A 16,964-nucleotide genomic window follows, 5' to 3' on the forward strand; every position below is an offset into this window, starting at 1 on the left:
GGCATCCACACCAGCTGGCTCTGCCCCTCTCGAAGGAGGCCTCCTCCACCACCACCACTTGGTTTACAGGACACCAGGCACTGACGCCCAGGTTTCTGGGCCACGCGGGGAGCAGAAAACCCCTGCTGAAGGGTGGGTGGGGCCGTGGGCACTGAGCAGGTGGGAGGCCCTGCCTGGCCTGCCTGCCTCTGAGCCCCGAGCAGGCAGGTTCTCCGCATCACTTCTGCCCATGAGATCCACCCAGCAAACCCGTTCCACAAGGAGCTCGATAACAGGCCAAGGCCCTGGGGACCAGGCCAAGGAGCAGGGTTTTAACTGAAATCTAGCATTTTAACTGAACACAGTCAGTTTATTGGTGAGTAGGGGGTGGGCAGCTTCCTTCTCAACCCCGCTTCCCAGAAGGAAGGAAGTCCATATTTTTAGATGCCACAGCAGCCCTTTTGGGCAATGAGCTCCTCTTCCCAAGATGCTATCAGCCTCCAAATGCCTCATCTTGGGAGAGAAGGAAGGAGTCTCAGTGCCTTCTCTCCTCCCAGTCTCTCCTGCACCCCGGTGCTGCCCAGAACCCTGACACCAGTTCTCAAGGGCCAAGGGAGTCTTGGGCCAAGGGAACAGGCAGGCCTCCCCTGGCAGTGACCTGACAACACCCACCCTACCCTGGCAGGGGCCTAAGGTCACGACTCAGGTGTAGACCTGCCTTTGAACCCTAGCTATGTGCCTCTGGGCAAGTCATCTATCCACCCTAGCCTCACCCTACACTGTGCGTCAAAGTACCCCCCCCCACTGGGTTGTTGGGGGGTTGAAACGGGATGGTGCTCGGGAGTGAAGAGCCTGGCTTGCTGTAAGCTCTTAGCACACGTTAGGTAGAACAACACGGCGCTTGCTACTAAACCCACCCTAACTAGTATCAGTTACAAGAAACAGAAACCCATCTCAAAAGAGAGCTCAAGTCAAAAGGAGATTGAAACACAAACCAAAACCACTATTAGACACTACTTCATACCCAGTAAGATGGCTATGATGAAGAAAGAATGAAAGAAAGGAAGGAAGGAGGAAAGAAAGAAGGAAAGAGAGCGAGAGAAAGAAGGAAAGAAAGAAAAGAGAAAAGGAAGGAAGAAAGAAAGAAAAAAAATTGGAACCCTTGTGCATTGCTAAAAGGAATGTAAAACGGCGCAGCCACTGTGGAAAACAGTATGGCAGTTCCTCAGAAAGTTAAACATAGAATTATTACATGATCCCGCAATTCCACTTCTGTGTATACACCCCAAAGAATTGAAAGCAGCATCTCAAACAGATACTTGTACACCCATGTTCACAACAGCATTATTCAAAATAGTCAAAAGGTAGAAGCAACCCAAGTGTCCATCAATAGAAGAATGGATAAACAAAATATGGTCCATCCAGACAATGGAATATTATTCAGCCTTAAAAAGGAAGGAAATTCTGACACACACTACGACATGCGTGGACCTTGAAAACATTATGCTATGTAAAATAAACCAGTCACAAAAGGACAAATATTGTGTAATTTCTCCTAGATGAGGTACCTAGAATAGTCAAATACATAGAGATAGAAAGCAGAATAGTGGGTGCATGGGCCTGGGGGAGGGGAGAATGGGGGCTTAGTGTCTAATGGGGACAGAGTTTCAGTTTAGGACGATGAAAGCGTTCTGGAGATGGATGGTGGTGATGATTGCATAGCAATGTGAATATCCCTAATGCCACTCAACTGCACACTTAAAAATGGTTAAAATGGTAAATTTCAGGTTATGCATACTTTACCTCAATTTTTTAAAAGTTTAAAAACATCTTACCAAGAAAAAATAAGCAGATCAGACAAATATAAGAAGAGATTTACAGTTACGGAATCTGGGTGATGTTCTATGGGGATTTGCTATACCCATCTGCCTACTTTTGTTTTCTATAATTTATTTATTTTTGGCTGTATTGGGTCTTCGTTGGTGCGCGCGGGCCTTCTCTAGTTGCGGCGAGTGGGGGCTACTCTTCGTTGCGGTGCGCATGCTTATTGTGGCAGCTTCTCTTGTTGCAGAGCACGGGCTCTAGGCACGCGGGCTTCAGTAGTTGCAGCACTTGGGCTCCGTAGTTGCGGCACGTGGGCTCAGCAGTTGGGGCTCCCCAGCTCTAGATGTAGGCTCAGTAGTTGTGGTGCACGGGCTTAGTTGCTCCGCGGCATGTGGGATCTTCCCGGACCAGGGACCGAACCCGTGTCCCCTGCATTGGCAGGCGGATTCTTAACCACTGTACCACCAGGGAAGTCCCCAAAACTATTTTCATAATAAAATTAAAAATAAAAAAGAGGGAATTAAGTTATCGATCCTGCCTCTTCACTCCCTTCTAGCAGAGTTATGCATCCATGCCCTTGACATTGGGCATAGCCATCTGTCTTAGTTTGTATAAAGTACCATAGACTGGGTGGCTTATAAACAACAGAAATTTCTCAGTTTGGGAGGCTGGAAATCCAAAATCAAGGGGCCAGCATGGTCAGGCTCTGGTGAGAACCCTCTTCCTGGTTCACAGTCGGCACCTTCTCACTGTGTGCTCACATGGGGAAAGGGGCTGGGGAGGTCTGTGGGGTCCCTTTTATAAAAACACTGATCCCATTCATGGGACTGGAGCCCTCACCACCTACCAAAGGCTCCACCTCCTAATACCGTCATATTTGAGGGTTAGGATTTCAACATCTGAATTTTCGGGGGACACAAACCTTCAGACCAGAGAGCCACGTGACTTGCGTTGACCAATGGGATGGCATGATATGCACTGAGCAGACTTGAAATGCGCTTGCACAAGGAACCTGCTCTCTTGCATGGCTGAGACAGCCCCAGAAAGAACACACTTAGGGGCTCTTGCTGGTCTAAGGAGGACAAGAAACATGTGGAGCAAATCTGGACCCAACCCACAGCCCGGAGCCAAGACTGGATCTGCTGAAACCCAGCAAGCTCACAGACATGACAGCAAAAAAATCAATGCTTACTGTGCAATGCCACTGAGAATGTGGGGCTGTTTGTTATAGGGCCTAATTATGGCAGTAGCTGACTGATACATGGAGTTTCTCATGGAACACAAGAGAAGTCACTAGTCTGTACTGCATCTGACAGACAGGTGCTCTCTGGTTAAGACAAGCAGAAAAGTAGCTTATGGGTGTATTGGTTAGCACTGAACAGCCTGCATAGAATAGCACTGCTGGACCCTCATTGCATGCTGTCTGACCCTACCATAGGCCCTGGGAAGGCTGTCTGGACACCAAACAACCAAGAGGACAAATGTCCACCACCAGCGGGAGTGCAAGGAGGGGTTGGAGGCAGGCTTGGGCTCTCAGCTCTGCCTCTGCTCCTTCCTGGGACACAGACTTCATCACACAGGCTCCTCCTCACCTCCTGGGCCCTGTGCATCCACATGCACCAGCTTCCCAGGCTTCAGCCACCTTGAGGGAGACCTGCTTCTCTTCCTCAGCTGAAGAACCCCTTAGGTGAGGTGCCCATGAGCTCCCACCATAACCCTGCTGAGGGCAGGGAGGGAGGTTCCCGGAGGTGAGGAAGAGAAGGCAGGGGAAGCAATAGGTGTCACGGCGGTGGGGGGGGGGGGGGGTGTCTCATAGACGTGGGTTCAAGCCTCCGCTCTGACATTCACTCACTTGTGACTTGGGGTCATTGTCTAAGTCAGGTGTGATATGAAAGTCAGTTGTTCGACAACCTCACTCGTAGAACTGCTAGGATGTACGGAAACCCCTGGCACATAGCAGATGCTCAAGAAAAGCAGACAAACAGCAATGCTGACAGCAGCTCTGGAAGGAGAGCTGAGTGCATGGGGAGGGCTGCCAACGACAGGAGCTGTAGGTTGGGAGGGCGCACACCCCCACTGAGCTGTGCTCAATGCACCCCATCTCTGCCCGCATCTCCTGCTTGTTAAACACAACAGGAGGCAGAGGAAGAGGGAACCCACTGGCGTGGACCATAGGGCAGCCTTCCGGTCACAGAGCAGGCGGGGGGTGGTGGGGTATGGAAAGATGACAGGGGATATCTGGCCGGGGACATCCAGCTCCCTGAGGGCTGCCCAAGTGAGAGCCCCTTCACTGTGCTTCCTGAGCTCTCCCCCCACTCGCAGACACACATCCTCATTTGAGGTGTCCCCTGGGGTCATCTCCAACCCTCTGTCCCCTCATCTCCAGGTCTATGAGTCAGTCAGTTCCATCCCCCCTTTCCTCCTCCCCACAGATCAGAGCTGTCATGGCTTCTCCATCCCCACTGCGGTGGTCTCGGCCCAGCCCCCGCCATGGCTCATCTGGACCAAGCACTCTGGTCTCCAAACAGCTACCCAGCTGCATCTCCCCTCCCCAGCCCGTGTGCCCCACGGCTGCATGGCTGGGGTTTCTAAGGCAGGTCTCCCCGTGCCTGCAGGTGCCTGCTCTCCCATTCACTGTGGTCCAGCGGCCACAGGGGCAGGGGCTGACACCCCCCTACCCTGCGCAGTGCTCAGGGCCCCCACCTCCCCTGGGGATCACAGATGCAGCAGAGCACGGGTCCTCGAGCCAGACAAAAGGGGGTGTGAGCCCAGCTTTGTCACTCAGTTTACTCACATTCATTCGTTCACTCATTCATTCAACAAACCCTCATCTGTGCTAGGTTCTGCCCTGAGCTCTGCAGACCCATCAGGGAACAAGTCTACGCCCCTACCTTCATGGGGTCTGCACTGAAGGCTAAGGGAGTTAGTCCTCGTAATGTGCTTAGGACAGGGCCTGACGTGGAGTAAAGGCTATAGAGATAGTCGCTGTCATTATGAATTGCTAGCACCCACCTAGCGAGCCAGCCGTCTCCAGGCTGACAGCGTCCCACAGATGCCCGGATGTTTACATGTCTGATCCCACCACCACAGCCTGGAGGGCTGGACCACTGCCTATTTTCCTGTCACCCCCTAGGCCCACACAGGGGCTGGGGGCACAGTGGGCATGCTGGACTCAGCGGAGAGAGACCCATGGAGCCCAGAGCCAGCCCACAGGTCCCCTGCGGTGGGGTGCCTCTGCCCCGAGGGACATGGGACCGTGCGCACAGCCTGGCCCCAGGACAGGAGTCCAGCGTGCTGGGCAAGTGCTCCCAACGTTGGGACATGCCCTGTCCCCACTCCTTGGGGGAAGGGAGGTCCCTGCTTGCCTCTTGGAAGATAAATGAAGCAGAGCTGGGGCAGAGGGGCAGAACCTTGCAGCGAGGGGCCAGCGAGTAGGGGCTCGCGGCCTGTACCCTCCTCTGGGCGAAGGCAAAGGCTGAACCCTGGTGGTGCTGAGGGAATCCAGGGTGCAAATTCCACATCTAGCTGTGGGCCGGCGCAGGCACAGTCGGGGAGCCTTCCCTTCGTCATCTGCAGCAAAGCATTTACAGTCAATAAACGGGCTAATTAATTCTCTTCAAAGACCTCTCAATTATTCATCCTGGGCTACAGACAGAATAATTAGAGCATCGCCCACTCACAGCTCTGAAAGTAGAAGCAGGCTGGGCCACAGAGCTGAGCTCCCTGGGCCCACACAGCCTCAGGGGTCCCCAGGGGCCCCTCCCCCATAGAGACAAGGCAGGCTTTATCCCTGGGGCTCAGCAGGATGGAACCCCTCTTCTTCCTCAAACTTGCAAGCAGCCCAGATCATTACCCTCACTTCTCAGGGGAGGAAGGCAAGACCCCAAGCAGTCAGTGACTTCTTTTGCCCAACAGCCCATCAGAGCAGACCTACGTACACAAAGCCAGGCTCCGGGCATGCAGCCTCCCTTGGGGGGCTGCCAGGTGTGGGCAGTGGGGCTGCTGGACTTGAGCTGAGCCCTCTCTGCCTCTAGGAGAGAGGTCTGTGCTGGGAGGAGGGGCAGAGGAGGGAGAGGGGAGAGCGAATCCGCCAGCAACTGCAGGCCAGGCTAGGTAGGTCTGCTGCCCCAACGACTGCAGCGGAAGGCACCCTTGGGCGGCTGCAGCCCAGCTGGGACCCTGGGGTTCCACCGGGAGCAGTCCTGGCGCCCCAGCAAGACTCCTCCAAGGCGGCAACGGTGGGGAGCTAGCTTCCCTTCTCCACTCCAACTTCCTGGAGTTGCTGAAGTCCCATCCTGGGGTCCTGAGGGAGAAGGCAGCCGGCCTGCCCCTGTCCACCTTCTCCTCTCCAGCCCAGGTCCCCCACTGCCAGCTCTCACTCCTCTGACTCCCCCAAAGAGCATCGGCTGGCCGGCAGGCGAAGGGTTAACTCCCAGCCAATCCCAGACCGCGCCGAGTAGGGGGTGGGGGGCCGGGGGCGTGCCTGTCGGGAAGTATGGATTTCTGCAGTGGTTTTACTGGAAAAGCTGTAGCTGTAGGTGGGAGGGGGTCACCATGGCAACTTCTGGCTATGGGAACAGGTTGGCTGGTGGGAACCCATTCTTCCAGGGGCCCAATGGGGCCCTGCTGGCGCTTGGCACCCGGGGGGGGGGCCCTCGGCTGCCTCCCGGAGGATCCTCACTTCTTGGGGCGGCACAGAGACCCTCCCCAACCTGGAAGTACCGCCTTCCCCACCTCCCTCCAGCAACACTCCCCCAGGGCTGGGCCCCAGACTCAGCCGCCCCGCCCCCACCCGCTGAAGCGCGCCCCACACCCGAGCTGTTAATCGATGAACCAATTACCCAGGGCAGCCCGGAGCTCGCGGGAATCTCCCTCTGAAAGAGCTTTACCTCTGGAGACATCCTCGACTCCGAGGCCTGGGATGAAACTCAGGGAATGCCATGGATGAGCCTCCCCTTCCCTGGCCCTGCCCAACCAAGGGAGTCCAGATTCCAGGGGGCCCAAGAGCTCACCCCAACGCGGCCCCTACCCAGCCCCGACCGGGAAGATGCCGCCCAAAGCGGCAAGTTCAAGGAAGTCCTCCCCACCCCCAGCATAAACATGCACACCCTCTCTGCAAGGGACAAGGGCCCCGCCCTCCCCCCTCGAAGGCCCAGATGGGGAGGGGAAGGCAGCCCCCACGCACAGGGGGCTCCTGGGTGCACTTCCAAATCTCCATGCCCTCTGCCCCCGTGGAATTCCAGGCAGCTGGGGTAGACGCCACCCAGCGCCCCTCCCCATCGCAGGCGCCCCCTACCCCCAGCCAGACCTCCCACCGGGACCCTCTGCCGAGCCTTCCCAGGCCGCTGATTCAGCCCTCGGCCCCAGAGGGCCTCGTGGGTGCGGCTGGGACGAGGGTTAGGCCAGGGCTCGCTGGGCACTGCCGGTGGGGGGAGTCGGGGGGGCTCCCGGGCCCTCCATGCTCAGGTTCCTGGGGGCCTGGAGGATTGGCCTCGGAGACCCCCCTGCAAATCCTGCACACGTGGGGGGGCGGGTGCAACGAGGGGTGTGTGCACGGGAGGCGCTTCCAGGAATCTCCAGTGGCGCTGCCCGAACGGCCAGGAATAGAGGGCATATACAGGACATAAGCAGCTCGAGGGACCTGCTGGGGAGGGGGCCAAGTGAAGGGGCAGGCCCGGCCCACTACCCTCCCATTGCTCCAGGAAAGACCACCCGCCTGAGTCCACGTGGGCACCAATCCCTGCTCTGCTGGAGGTCCTTAGGCTGGTGACTCCTCTGAGCCTCAGCTTCCTCATCTATAAAATGGGCAGGAAATGTCTCCAGGGGATGGTGAGCACTAAAGAAGACCATGATGCCCCGGCTCGTTAACAGGTGCGGGGTCCCAAGGTCACGCCCATTCTCTTCTCCTGCCACCTCCACCAGGCAAGAGCAGGGACCCTTCTTAAGGCTTCCTGGGTTGCTGCTGAAAGATGTGGTTCTCCACCCTCCTTCGCGTCCACCAGGGACTCACCGGGGAGAACTGGACCCCCGGAGTGGCGCCCCCTGTTATGGGGATCGGGGCAGGTCAGAGCCCAGAGAGGTTAAGCCGCCCCAGGTGTTAATTCCCGCAGGCCGGATACCCGTTGCGGTTTCCCAACGCCCATCAGGGCCTGAAAGAATCAAAGCGACCGTGAATAGGGTCCTTCCTTCCCTCACCCCCGGGCTGATTTAGGGGACGCCTAAACTAGCTTCCCCTGGCTCCCCACTGCTCCTCCACAGTCCCCTCCCCGCCCCCGCTCCTGCCCTGGGCTTCCATCTCGCGCTCTCGGATCTGCCGAATCCCGATAAAACGTTTGGGGGAGATAAGTGCTGCGTATAAATAATTAAGACCACATGCATATTCGCCAACAGAAAAAAAGTTTAAAACCCCCATTCCGGGAACAGCTGCCTGCGTGGGGTCGGGCGAGACTGCCGAGGCCCACCCCTACCCCAGTTGAAGCCCGCCCCCGCTTACCCCGCCTTGCTCCTTGTGGAGGGTCTGCCGGGGCTCCTTCCCCAGAGAGCCCCTCCCCCAACCCAGGGGGACTGTCTCCCTGCTTGGCCCAGAGTGGGCAGAGTGGGCCGGGAGAGGGTGGCAGAGGGGCTCTGAGCCCACCGGTGGGGTGAGGGAGACTAGCACCACCATGGGGGTGGCCCTCACACACCCTCAGAGGCCAAGCCCCTGGCAGGATCCGCCACCCCAAGGCCAAGCACCCATGGGTGCTCAATAAACATTTACAGAATAAACGAATGAATGAACCAGCAAACTAACTGACCCCAGGTTTCAGGGGAGTGTCTGTCCTGAGCTCTGGCAGAGGGCAGGCAGCCCTCATCCCCAACCAGCTGCTGGCAGACACGTTTCCCAGGTGCAGCTTGTGGGCCTTAGGTGAGAAGGCTGGAAGTACTTCCAGAGGGAGTCAGGCCACAGGCCAGGAGAGTGGAGCTGCCCTCCCACCCCCCACACCCGCAGGAGGGTCAGCCAAGATGGTGCAGGGCTAAAGGGAGGCTTGCCCTGTCGTGCCCCTGCTCAAGAACCTGCCATGGCTCCCTCCTGACAGCAATGTCTAATGCCTGTGCTGGGGCTCTCCCCCGGTAGCCTGCCCTCTCTCCACAATGCATGCAAATCCTGTCTCTCTCGGGGTCCACTTCCCATCTTCGGAAGGAAGGCTCTCCCACCCCTCTACTCTTGCTTTTCTCATCCACATCTATTCAGGTATTTCCTTAACACCCATCATGCTCCAAGCCCCATGCTGGGATCCTGAGAACAAAGGACACAGGTCTTGCCCTCAAGTAGCCTGCAGCCCAGTGAGGGACACTGGCAAGTGACTGGTAACAAGCTGCTCTGAGGTAAGCCAGGTGCAGAGGAAACAGGGAGAAAAAGGTGTGTCTTGGCAGAGGGTTGAGGGCTATCATGGAAAGCTTCCTGGAGGAGAAGACAAGCTAAGCTGAGTCTGGAAGACAGATAGGATTCCTCCAAGTGCAGAAGGGGAGCAAGTCCCGGGGGTGCCTCCAGGCGCTTCCAGCACTGCCCCCTACTGGCTCTACACACACCTGTGGTGCTCGCAGCCAGAACTTTAAGGTCTGGGTTCCAGTCCTTACTTACCAGCAAGTTACCCTCCGGGACCTCAGTTTCCTCATTTGTAAAATGGGGATCATGGTCCCGGCCATGCAGACCTCCTTGTGATCTATCCTTGGCCCTCTGTCATCGGCAGAAGACAAAGCACCCTACCCCAGCACCCAGCACCGCTGGGAAAACTAACAGGTACCCAGTAGACATTGACTGCTAGATGGATTGAGGACCTCAGCATTTTCTTCCTGATCTTGCGTCCTCGGCACCAACAAATCCCGGCAGGGAGCACTAGCCGTTGCTCACCCAGAACTTGGGGAAACGCACTAACACTCCAGATCACTGGCATCTTGTACTGTCACCCACCCACCTGACCAGGAACATGTGACGACACAAGCTGTGCCCTGCCCCCGCTCTGGGCCCCACAGGAGCGTGACAAATATTTGTTTATGGGGTTAAGCACTCTAGCAACAAAGCTCCTCCCAGGCACCCAGGGCTGGAGAGACAGGTGGGTGGGCTCAGAAGGTGCCACTCCTGCGTGCTGCCCTCCATCCTGAGCAAGGGGTTCTTGGGTTCCTGATCAGAGGGCCCAGCCATGGCTGCCTCTCCCACACCCCGTGCCAGGGCGAGCTCAGTCTTGTCTCTGTTCCAGATGGGAGGAAGTGCCCACCAGAGAGAGGCCTGAGCCCCATCTATGCCCATGACACCTGCTGGTCCTCAGACCTCCCCCATCAAGCTAGCTTGAGCCTTTCCACTGATGCCAGCTCTCCAGGTCCCTGAATGGAGGACCTTCCTTCATCCTGCCATCCTGGACTTCAAGCTCAGTAGGAAGGGGCCCAGGATAAAAGATCAGAAGCCCTAAGAGACAGTGACGTTCAAACCCTCTCACTGTTTGGATCATGCACCCTCTCATAAGAAATATTTGAACTCATAACTCCATATGAGCTCATAACTATATATGTACAGTTATTTATAGGTTTCAAGTTTCCACGACTGTATGAATCTATTACCTGCATTATAAAATATTCACAAAAGATAGACCTTTTAAAAGGACGAAATGTAAATCCTAAGCATAAAGTTCTCCTCCCCACCCCAGTAGATTATCCTGTGTGTCCCACTTTGGAGACCAAAGTCAGGGAGAGGCCTCTTGGACTCCCCAGCTAAGACGGGGTCCTTGGCAGCTCCCCCGCTTTGGCCCATTCCCCAGCCTCACGTCCCAACCTTCCTCCTTCCCAAAGACTCCCCCTCTGAACTCTGCCACCATGAAGACCTGCTTTCGCGGATACCAGTCATCCTGTTGGAAGCTGGGGAGTCAAGCCCAGGATGTGCAGGGGGCCCCCCAAAAAGGGCCATCTCCCATCCTCTGCAGGGCTGCCATGGGAAGAGAAATTAGACTAGTCTGTGGCACAGGGGACAGAAACAGGCCCACCGTGGACAAAATAACAGAAGGATTAGGGTTCCTTATAAGACAAACTTCCTGCAGTTAGGGCACAGAGGGAGGGTGCTCTTCACTACTAGACAACCGGGTTTCAATTGTACCTCTGGGTAAATGACTGATGGTGGGGCTGTCTCTAGGGCAAGAGGCAGGTGTGCCATCACTAGGAATACCATTTATAAACAAGGTAGGATCTACACCCAGGGTGCCGGATGTCTGTTCCTGGATTCAGAGCCTGGTGGACGCTGGGCTGCCATTCTCGCCCACACCCCCGTGACCTTGCAACTCCTCTGGGGCAGTTGGGGAGGCCCACCCCGGGTGCACATGGCAGGGAAGCCCTGGAATTCTGCAGCGGAAGCCCTTTCCCATCCTTGTCCCTGCGGATAAGGCCCAGGAAAGCTCTCGGGTAGCGGACCCCAAAGCCCCGACTCTTTCTGTCCATGTGAGTCCCGTCCAGGTCTGCTCGCCAGAACCTTGTTTGTGCTTCCTTCTCACACAGGCTGTGGCCCCGGTGGCTGCAGGAGCAGGGAATGGGGAAGCAGGGGAGGTCAGATGGGAGGTGCTCTCCGTGGGTACTCTGCCCAGCCGAGGGACAAGCGGAGGAGCCCGGCCGCCCACCACCCAGCACCTGGACCCCCAGCCTCCGAGCCTGTGGCCCCTCGCCCTCGGGTCCTCCACCCCCAGCACAGGGTCAGCATATGCAGAGCAGGTCCCACCCCAGACAGGCCGCCAAGCCCATGCCCGGCATCTGACCCCTCTGTGTTCCCCGCCGGGTGGGCTGAGGGGCCAGAGCAGAGGCCCCGGGAACAGGCGAGGGCCCGGTCGGCACGGAGCTGACCCTGCGCCTCGGCCCGGCCAAGTAACAGGAAGCGAGAGGCCGATGCCGGTAAGAGAGCAGATTCGAGAGATTAGCGGTCTGCTGCCTGATCAGAAGCTGCCTGGAGTTGGAGGACAAGTTACTGGAAGGAGGAGGAAGCTGCCGCAGTAAATAACGCCAGGCCCCCAACACTGGCCTCCCGCTGACGGGGCCCAGCCGGGGCCTGGGGGTCGGCGGGGGCAGAAGGTGCAAGGGTCTGCTCTGGTGGCAGCCAGAGCCGGGGGGGGCCTGGGAAGGCGGGGAGTCCAGAGGGTCCCCTGGGCCCAGATGGCGGGTCCTGCAACTCAGGGAGTCTCCAAAGCTCTACACCCCGCTCTCTCCTGGCTCTACCGCCTGTGCACTCCCAGCCCCTCCTCAGGGAGGCCCTTGAGGTGGGGACCCAGCCCCGGGCTTGCTTGGCTCCCCCCACAACCCTCCCTGCCCCCACCCCAAAGTGATTCCTGGAAGGCTGGCTGCTTCGCAGCAGAATGGAGGGCGCCCTGGGGGTACTGTCCCAGCGGATTTCCCAGGATTCCGGCGCTCGGCCCACCCTCCTGCCAGGCTTCACCCTGGGCCGTTCTGTCTCCCGAGGCCCCGCAGGCCCCTGAGGAGCCCTTAAGACCCAGAGCTCCCTGTGGCCCAAGCCCTGGAGCCCAAGGTGTGGGTGCTTCTGTGGAAGGGGTTGGACCCTGACCCAGTACTCTAATCCCGAGAGGCTGAGCCCCCAGCCTTGCACACTCTGGGAGGGTTCCTGAGAGGCAGCAGAGGCCTCCCACCCGCACAGGGGTCACGGAGCTGTAAGGCCTGTCCAAGGCCACCTTTGTCCCCAAAGCCTTGGTGGCATGTGCCTCCCATCTTCCCTTTCACTTCCGACCAAGACCTTCCCCAGCCCCATCTCAAGTGCTCCCTCCCCCAGTCAGGACACTCCGATTCCCACTCTGACCCAGGCAGTCCCCCAGTGCACGCCTGGGCCACGCCTGGGGTGGAGGGAATGCAGCCCCATGTCACACGGGAACCTTCTCTCCGAGCTGCAGTTTCCACACCACAGGACAAGCAAGTGGCTCAATTTAATGGGAAAACTGAACTTCCAAACTTCAGAAGACGATTAGGAGAATGTCATCATGACCTTGAGGAAAGGAAGGTGTTCTTAAACAAGACATTAATCATAAGGTGGAGGGGGGATTTAATTACAGAAAACAAAGAGCTTGTAACCTATGAAGAATTCTACAGGCCTTCCCTGGTGGCGCAGTGCTTGGGAGTCCGCCTGCCGATGCGGGGGACGCGGGTGCGCGCCCCGGTCCGGGAAGATCCCACATGCCGCGGAGCGGCTGGGCCCGTGAGCCATGGCCGCTGGGCCTGCGCGTCCGGAGCCTGTGCTCCGCAACGGGAGAGGCCACAACTGTGAGAGGCCCGCGTACCGCTAAAAAAAAAAAAAAAAAAAAAGAATTCTACAAAAGTGAAAAGACAATCCATAAAAAGGGGGAAATTTTTTTGCCATACACGTAACTAACAAGGGTTAGTATCCAACATATGGAAATAACCGACAAAACAATTCAAAGAGACTTAATCAGGCTCCTCAAAGGAGCGGAATCTGAAGGCTAAGACCTAAGCAAAGGTGCTCACGTCGGTCAGTTACCAGGAAGAGCAGATTAAAATCACAGGAAACTGCCACTCGTCCACCAGAATGACTGAAGTTTTGAAGTCTGACGATGATGCGGAGTGATGGAGACAACGACAGGCAGTGGGTACCACGGCGGCGTTTAAATCATTTCAGCCACTTTGGGGAGGGTTTGGGAGTGTCTAGTAAGGAGGAGATAAGGACTGCTGCCTCAGTAGTTCCTTCCCAGGCGTTTGCCCTGCAGAAATGTGTGCACTTGTGCCCCAGGAAACACGAGTGTGAATGTGCCTGCTCACAGCAGGGCTGTTTGGAAACCAAGTCTGAAAACAGCCAAAGGTCCCAAAATGGTAGAATGGAGGAATATACCGTGGCACACAGTGGAAAACCGCACAGCCGTGGCAAGAACCAGCTACAGCTGCAACACGGATGAATCTGGCAGGCTGAGCGTCAAAAAAGGAGCCAGGCACACAAGGGCACACATGACCCAATTCATAGCAAATCCAAAACCTAGCAGTACTCGGCTATGACTAAGGACCCATCCATGGCGGCAAAACCATAGAGCAAGGCAGGTAATAAGCATAAAAGTCAGGCTGCAGCACAACTTCTGGCAGAGGGAAGGGGCTGTGCATAGCAAGGAAACTTACTGGAGTCCTGGCCGTGTTCTATTTCTTGATCTGAGTGGCAACGACATGGGAGTTCGTTTTATATTTATTTGTAAAACTGTACAAATATGCTTCATGCGATTTTCTGTATTATGCTGTGTGATAGCTCATTACTTTTTCAAAAACACAAGTGCATCTGAGCGCCCACTGTACCAGGCACTGGGAATCCGCACACAGACTTGCACCCAGCCCTGCTCCTGGCACTAATGGCCCAGGAGCCCGTGGAATGAGGATGTGGTTTCCCCTTGGCCAGCACAGCACGGGGTCTCCTGGCTACCATAACCTCAAGCTCACTGCAGAGCCTGCCTGCTGAGCAGTGAGGCGCAGCCCCCCACTGCTCCCGTTCTCTCCTGGTCCCCCACCCTGCTTGGAATTCCAGAGATGGCTCTGGAGGGAACCCCTCTGATGCACTGTCACGTTTCCCTCCCCAGTGGGGGAGGCACAGGGGCTTGAACAGGCTCCTCCCGTGCCCTACCCTCCCTCCCACCAGCACATATGACCTTGACATACTGTGCCCGGCCAGGGCCCCCAGGCCCAGAGCTCTGTCCCTTGTCATCCCCCAGTCTTCAGAGATGATGGTACAAAGAGCTTTCCCTCGACTCCCAGGCTGTTGGGCCTGGACCCAGGCCAGTGCCCTATAGATCCTGCAGGCTCAGGGCCAAGAAGATGGGATGGGAAGGACATCTCCCCAACCTGTTTACAGGACCCAGGCCGCTATCTCCAGCTCCAATCTGCTGCCTTCCTTTATCTCAGCGGGGCCAGCCCCGGGTTCCCAGCAGCGGCCTTGCCGTCACTCACTTCCTGCCAGCGGCCCAGCGTTACAGGAATATGCACACTGAACTTGGCTCGTGCATGTGTACGTGTGTGTGTGAGTGTGCACCCACACCCCAGAGCCTGCCCCTGGAGGGGTGCCAGGGAGCCTGGGGGTGCCGCAAGAGGCAGCCACCCCAGGACTCATATCTCGCTCCCCCGAGAGCCTGCCCCGTCCTCCCACTGCTCTGGGTAGGCCAGGGAAGGGGCTACCTCGGGGACCCCCAGCTTTCCCCAGCATCTGTCCCTCATCCACCCCTGCCCCCTCCTGCACAGGGCCCCACAGCCCGCCACGGTCAGAGCTCCCGACGGCGCTCCCCGCCTCACACCACAGTGTCCGCACTGCCTGGGGGTCCTTACTGGAATTACCGAGTGCTGTGGGCTGAGCTGGGCTGGGTACACAGGACACCTCGAAGGCCAAGAGTGTCCCGGCCCTGCCTATAACCTGCGGTCAGTGACAAGAAGAGACCCTACCTGCACCCCAGAAGGACAGCCACCTCCCTCCCCTGCTGGACCAGGGTCAGGGAGCTTCCCGGAAGGAGCGTCTCAGCTGAGACAAGAAGACAGAGAAGGTGCTAACCAGGGACACGTGCCGCTGACTGGGGGGGTTTCCGGGCTGAAGGAGCAGCAGGTGCAAAGATGTCGGGGTGAGAAGGAGGCCAGCACATTTGCGGAAGCAGAAAGGCTGCAGCAGTGTGAGGGAGGTAGCTGCACGGAGGATGCGACCAGGGAGGGGCTGCATCTGGGGGCAGGAGCCCAAGTTGGCTTGACCCGGGGCAGTGGCTACGGGGTGGGGGTGGGGGTCTGCATGGAGGCAGGAGAGGACCCCATGACCTCCAGGGTGGCAGCTGGGGAGGGGGCTGGACTTGCCCTCTGAGAAGAGGGGGAGGGAAGGGGATCAGCTCAGTGACCTGGGGTGGGGGGCAAGCAAGGCTGGCTGCACCAGGGGCTTCTGGCTTCTCATCTGGGACCTGTGAACTGTCCCCAGCTTACCAACAGGGTGACTCAGATCTCAGACACACACTCTAGGGACACACACACACACACACACACACACACACACACAGGCATACATATGTATACACGGGTACACACACACATGGGCACACACACGTACCCACCCCCCCACACATGTGTACAGGCACACCTCATTTTATTGCATTTCACAGACACTGCTTTTTTTTTTTTTAACATATTGAAGGTTTGTAGCAACTCTGCATCAAGCATGTCTATCGGCGCCATTTTTCCAAGAGCATTTGCTCACTTTGTGTCGCTGTGTCACATTTTGGTAATTCTCCCAATATTTCAAACCCTCCACCAGCAAAAAGATTATGACTCACTGAAGGCTCAGATGATGGTTAGCAATTTTAGCAATAAAATATATATATATATATATATTTTTTTTTTTTTGCGGTACACGGGCCTCTCACTGTTGTGGCCTCTCCTGTTGCGGAGCACAGGCTCCGGACGCACAGGCTCAGCGACCATGGCTCACGGGCCCAGCCACTCCGCGGCATGTGGGATCTTCCCGGACCGGGGCACGAACCCGTGTCCCCTGCATCGGCAGGCGGACTCTCAACCACTGCGCCACCAGGGAAGTCCAATAAAATATTTTAAATTAAGGTATATACATTGTTTTTAGACATAATGCTATTGCACACTTTTTAAAATCTTTTTACTTTTTTCATATTTTATTCCTTATATTGATAGGTTAAGAAAGTAAAATATTCCTAAGTACTGATTCACAGATAATGCTTATAAGCGGCACACAAAACATTCAGTTTCACAAACGGTAATATCCAATGATCCCCTTAAATGCAATTTTAATCCTTACTTTAAGCTAAGTGCAAGAATAATACAATAAGCTAAATACACACAAAACCTGTATATGCTGAACTACAAAAGTGGTTTCCATAGCCACACATGGTCTTCACATTTCCACAATGAACAAGTACTAACAAATATGTTAATAAAACACTACCCCAGGACTTCCCTGGTGGCGCAGTGGTTGAGAGTCCGCCTGCCGATGCAGGGGACGCGGGTTCGTGCCCCGGACTGGGAAGATCCCACATGCCGCGGAGCGGCTGGGCCCGTGAGCCGTGGCCGCTGAGCCTGCGCGTCCGGAGCCTGTGCTCCGCAACGGGAGAGGCCACAACAGTGAGAGGCCCGCATACCGCAAAAAAAAAAAAAAAAAA

Source organism: Monodon monoceros, unplaced genomic scaffold (genome assembly GCF_005190385.1).
Source record: "Monodon monoceros isolate NGI ecotype Baffin Bay Population unplaced genomic scaffold, NGI_Narwhal_1 Super_Scaffold_9, whole genome shotgun sequence".
Taxonomy (NCBI): domain Eukaryota; kingdom Metazoa; phylum Chordata; class Mammalia; order Artiodactyla; family Monodontidae; genus Monodon; species Monodon monoceros.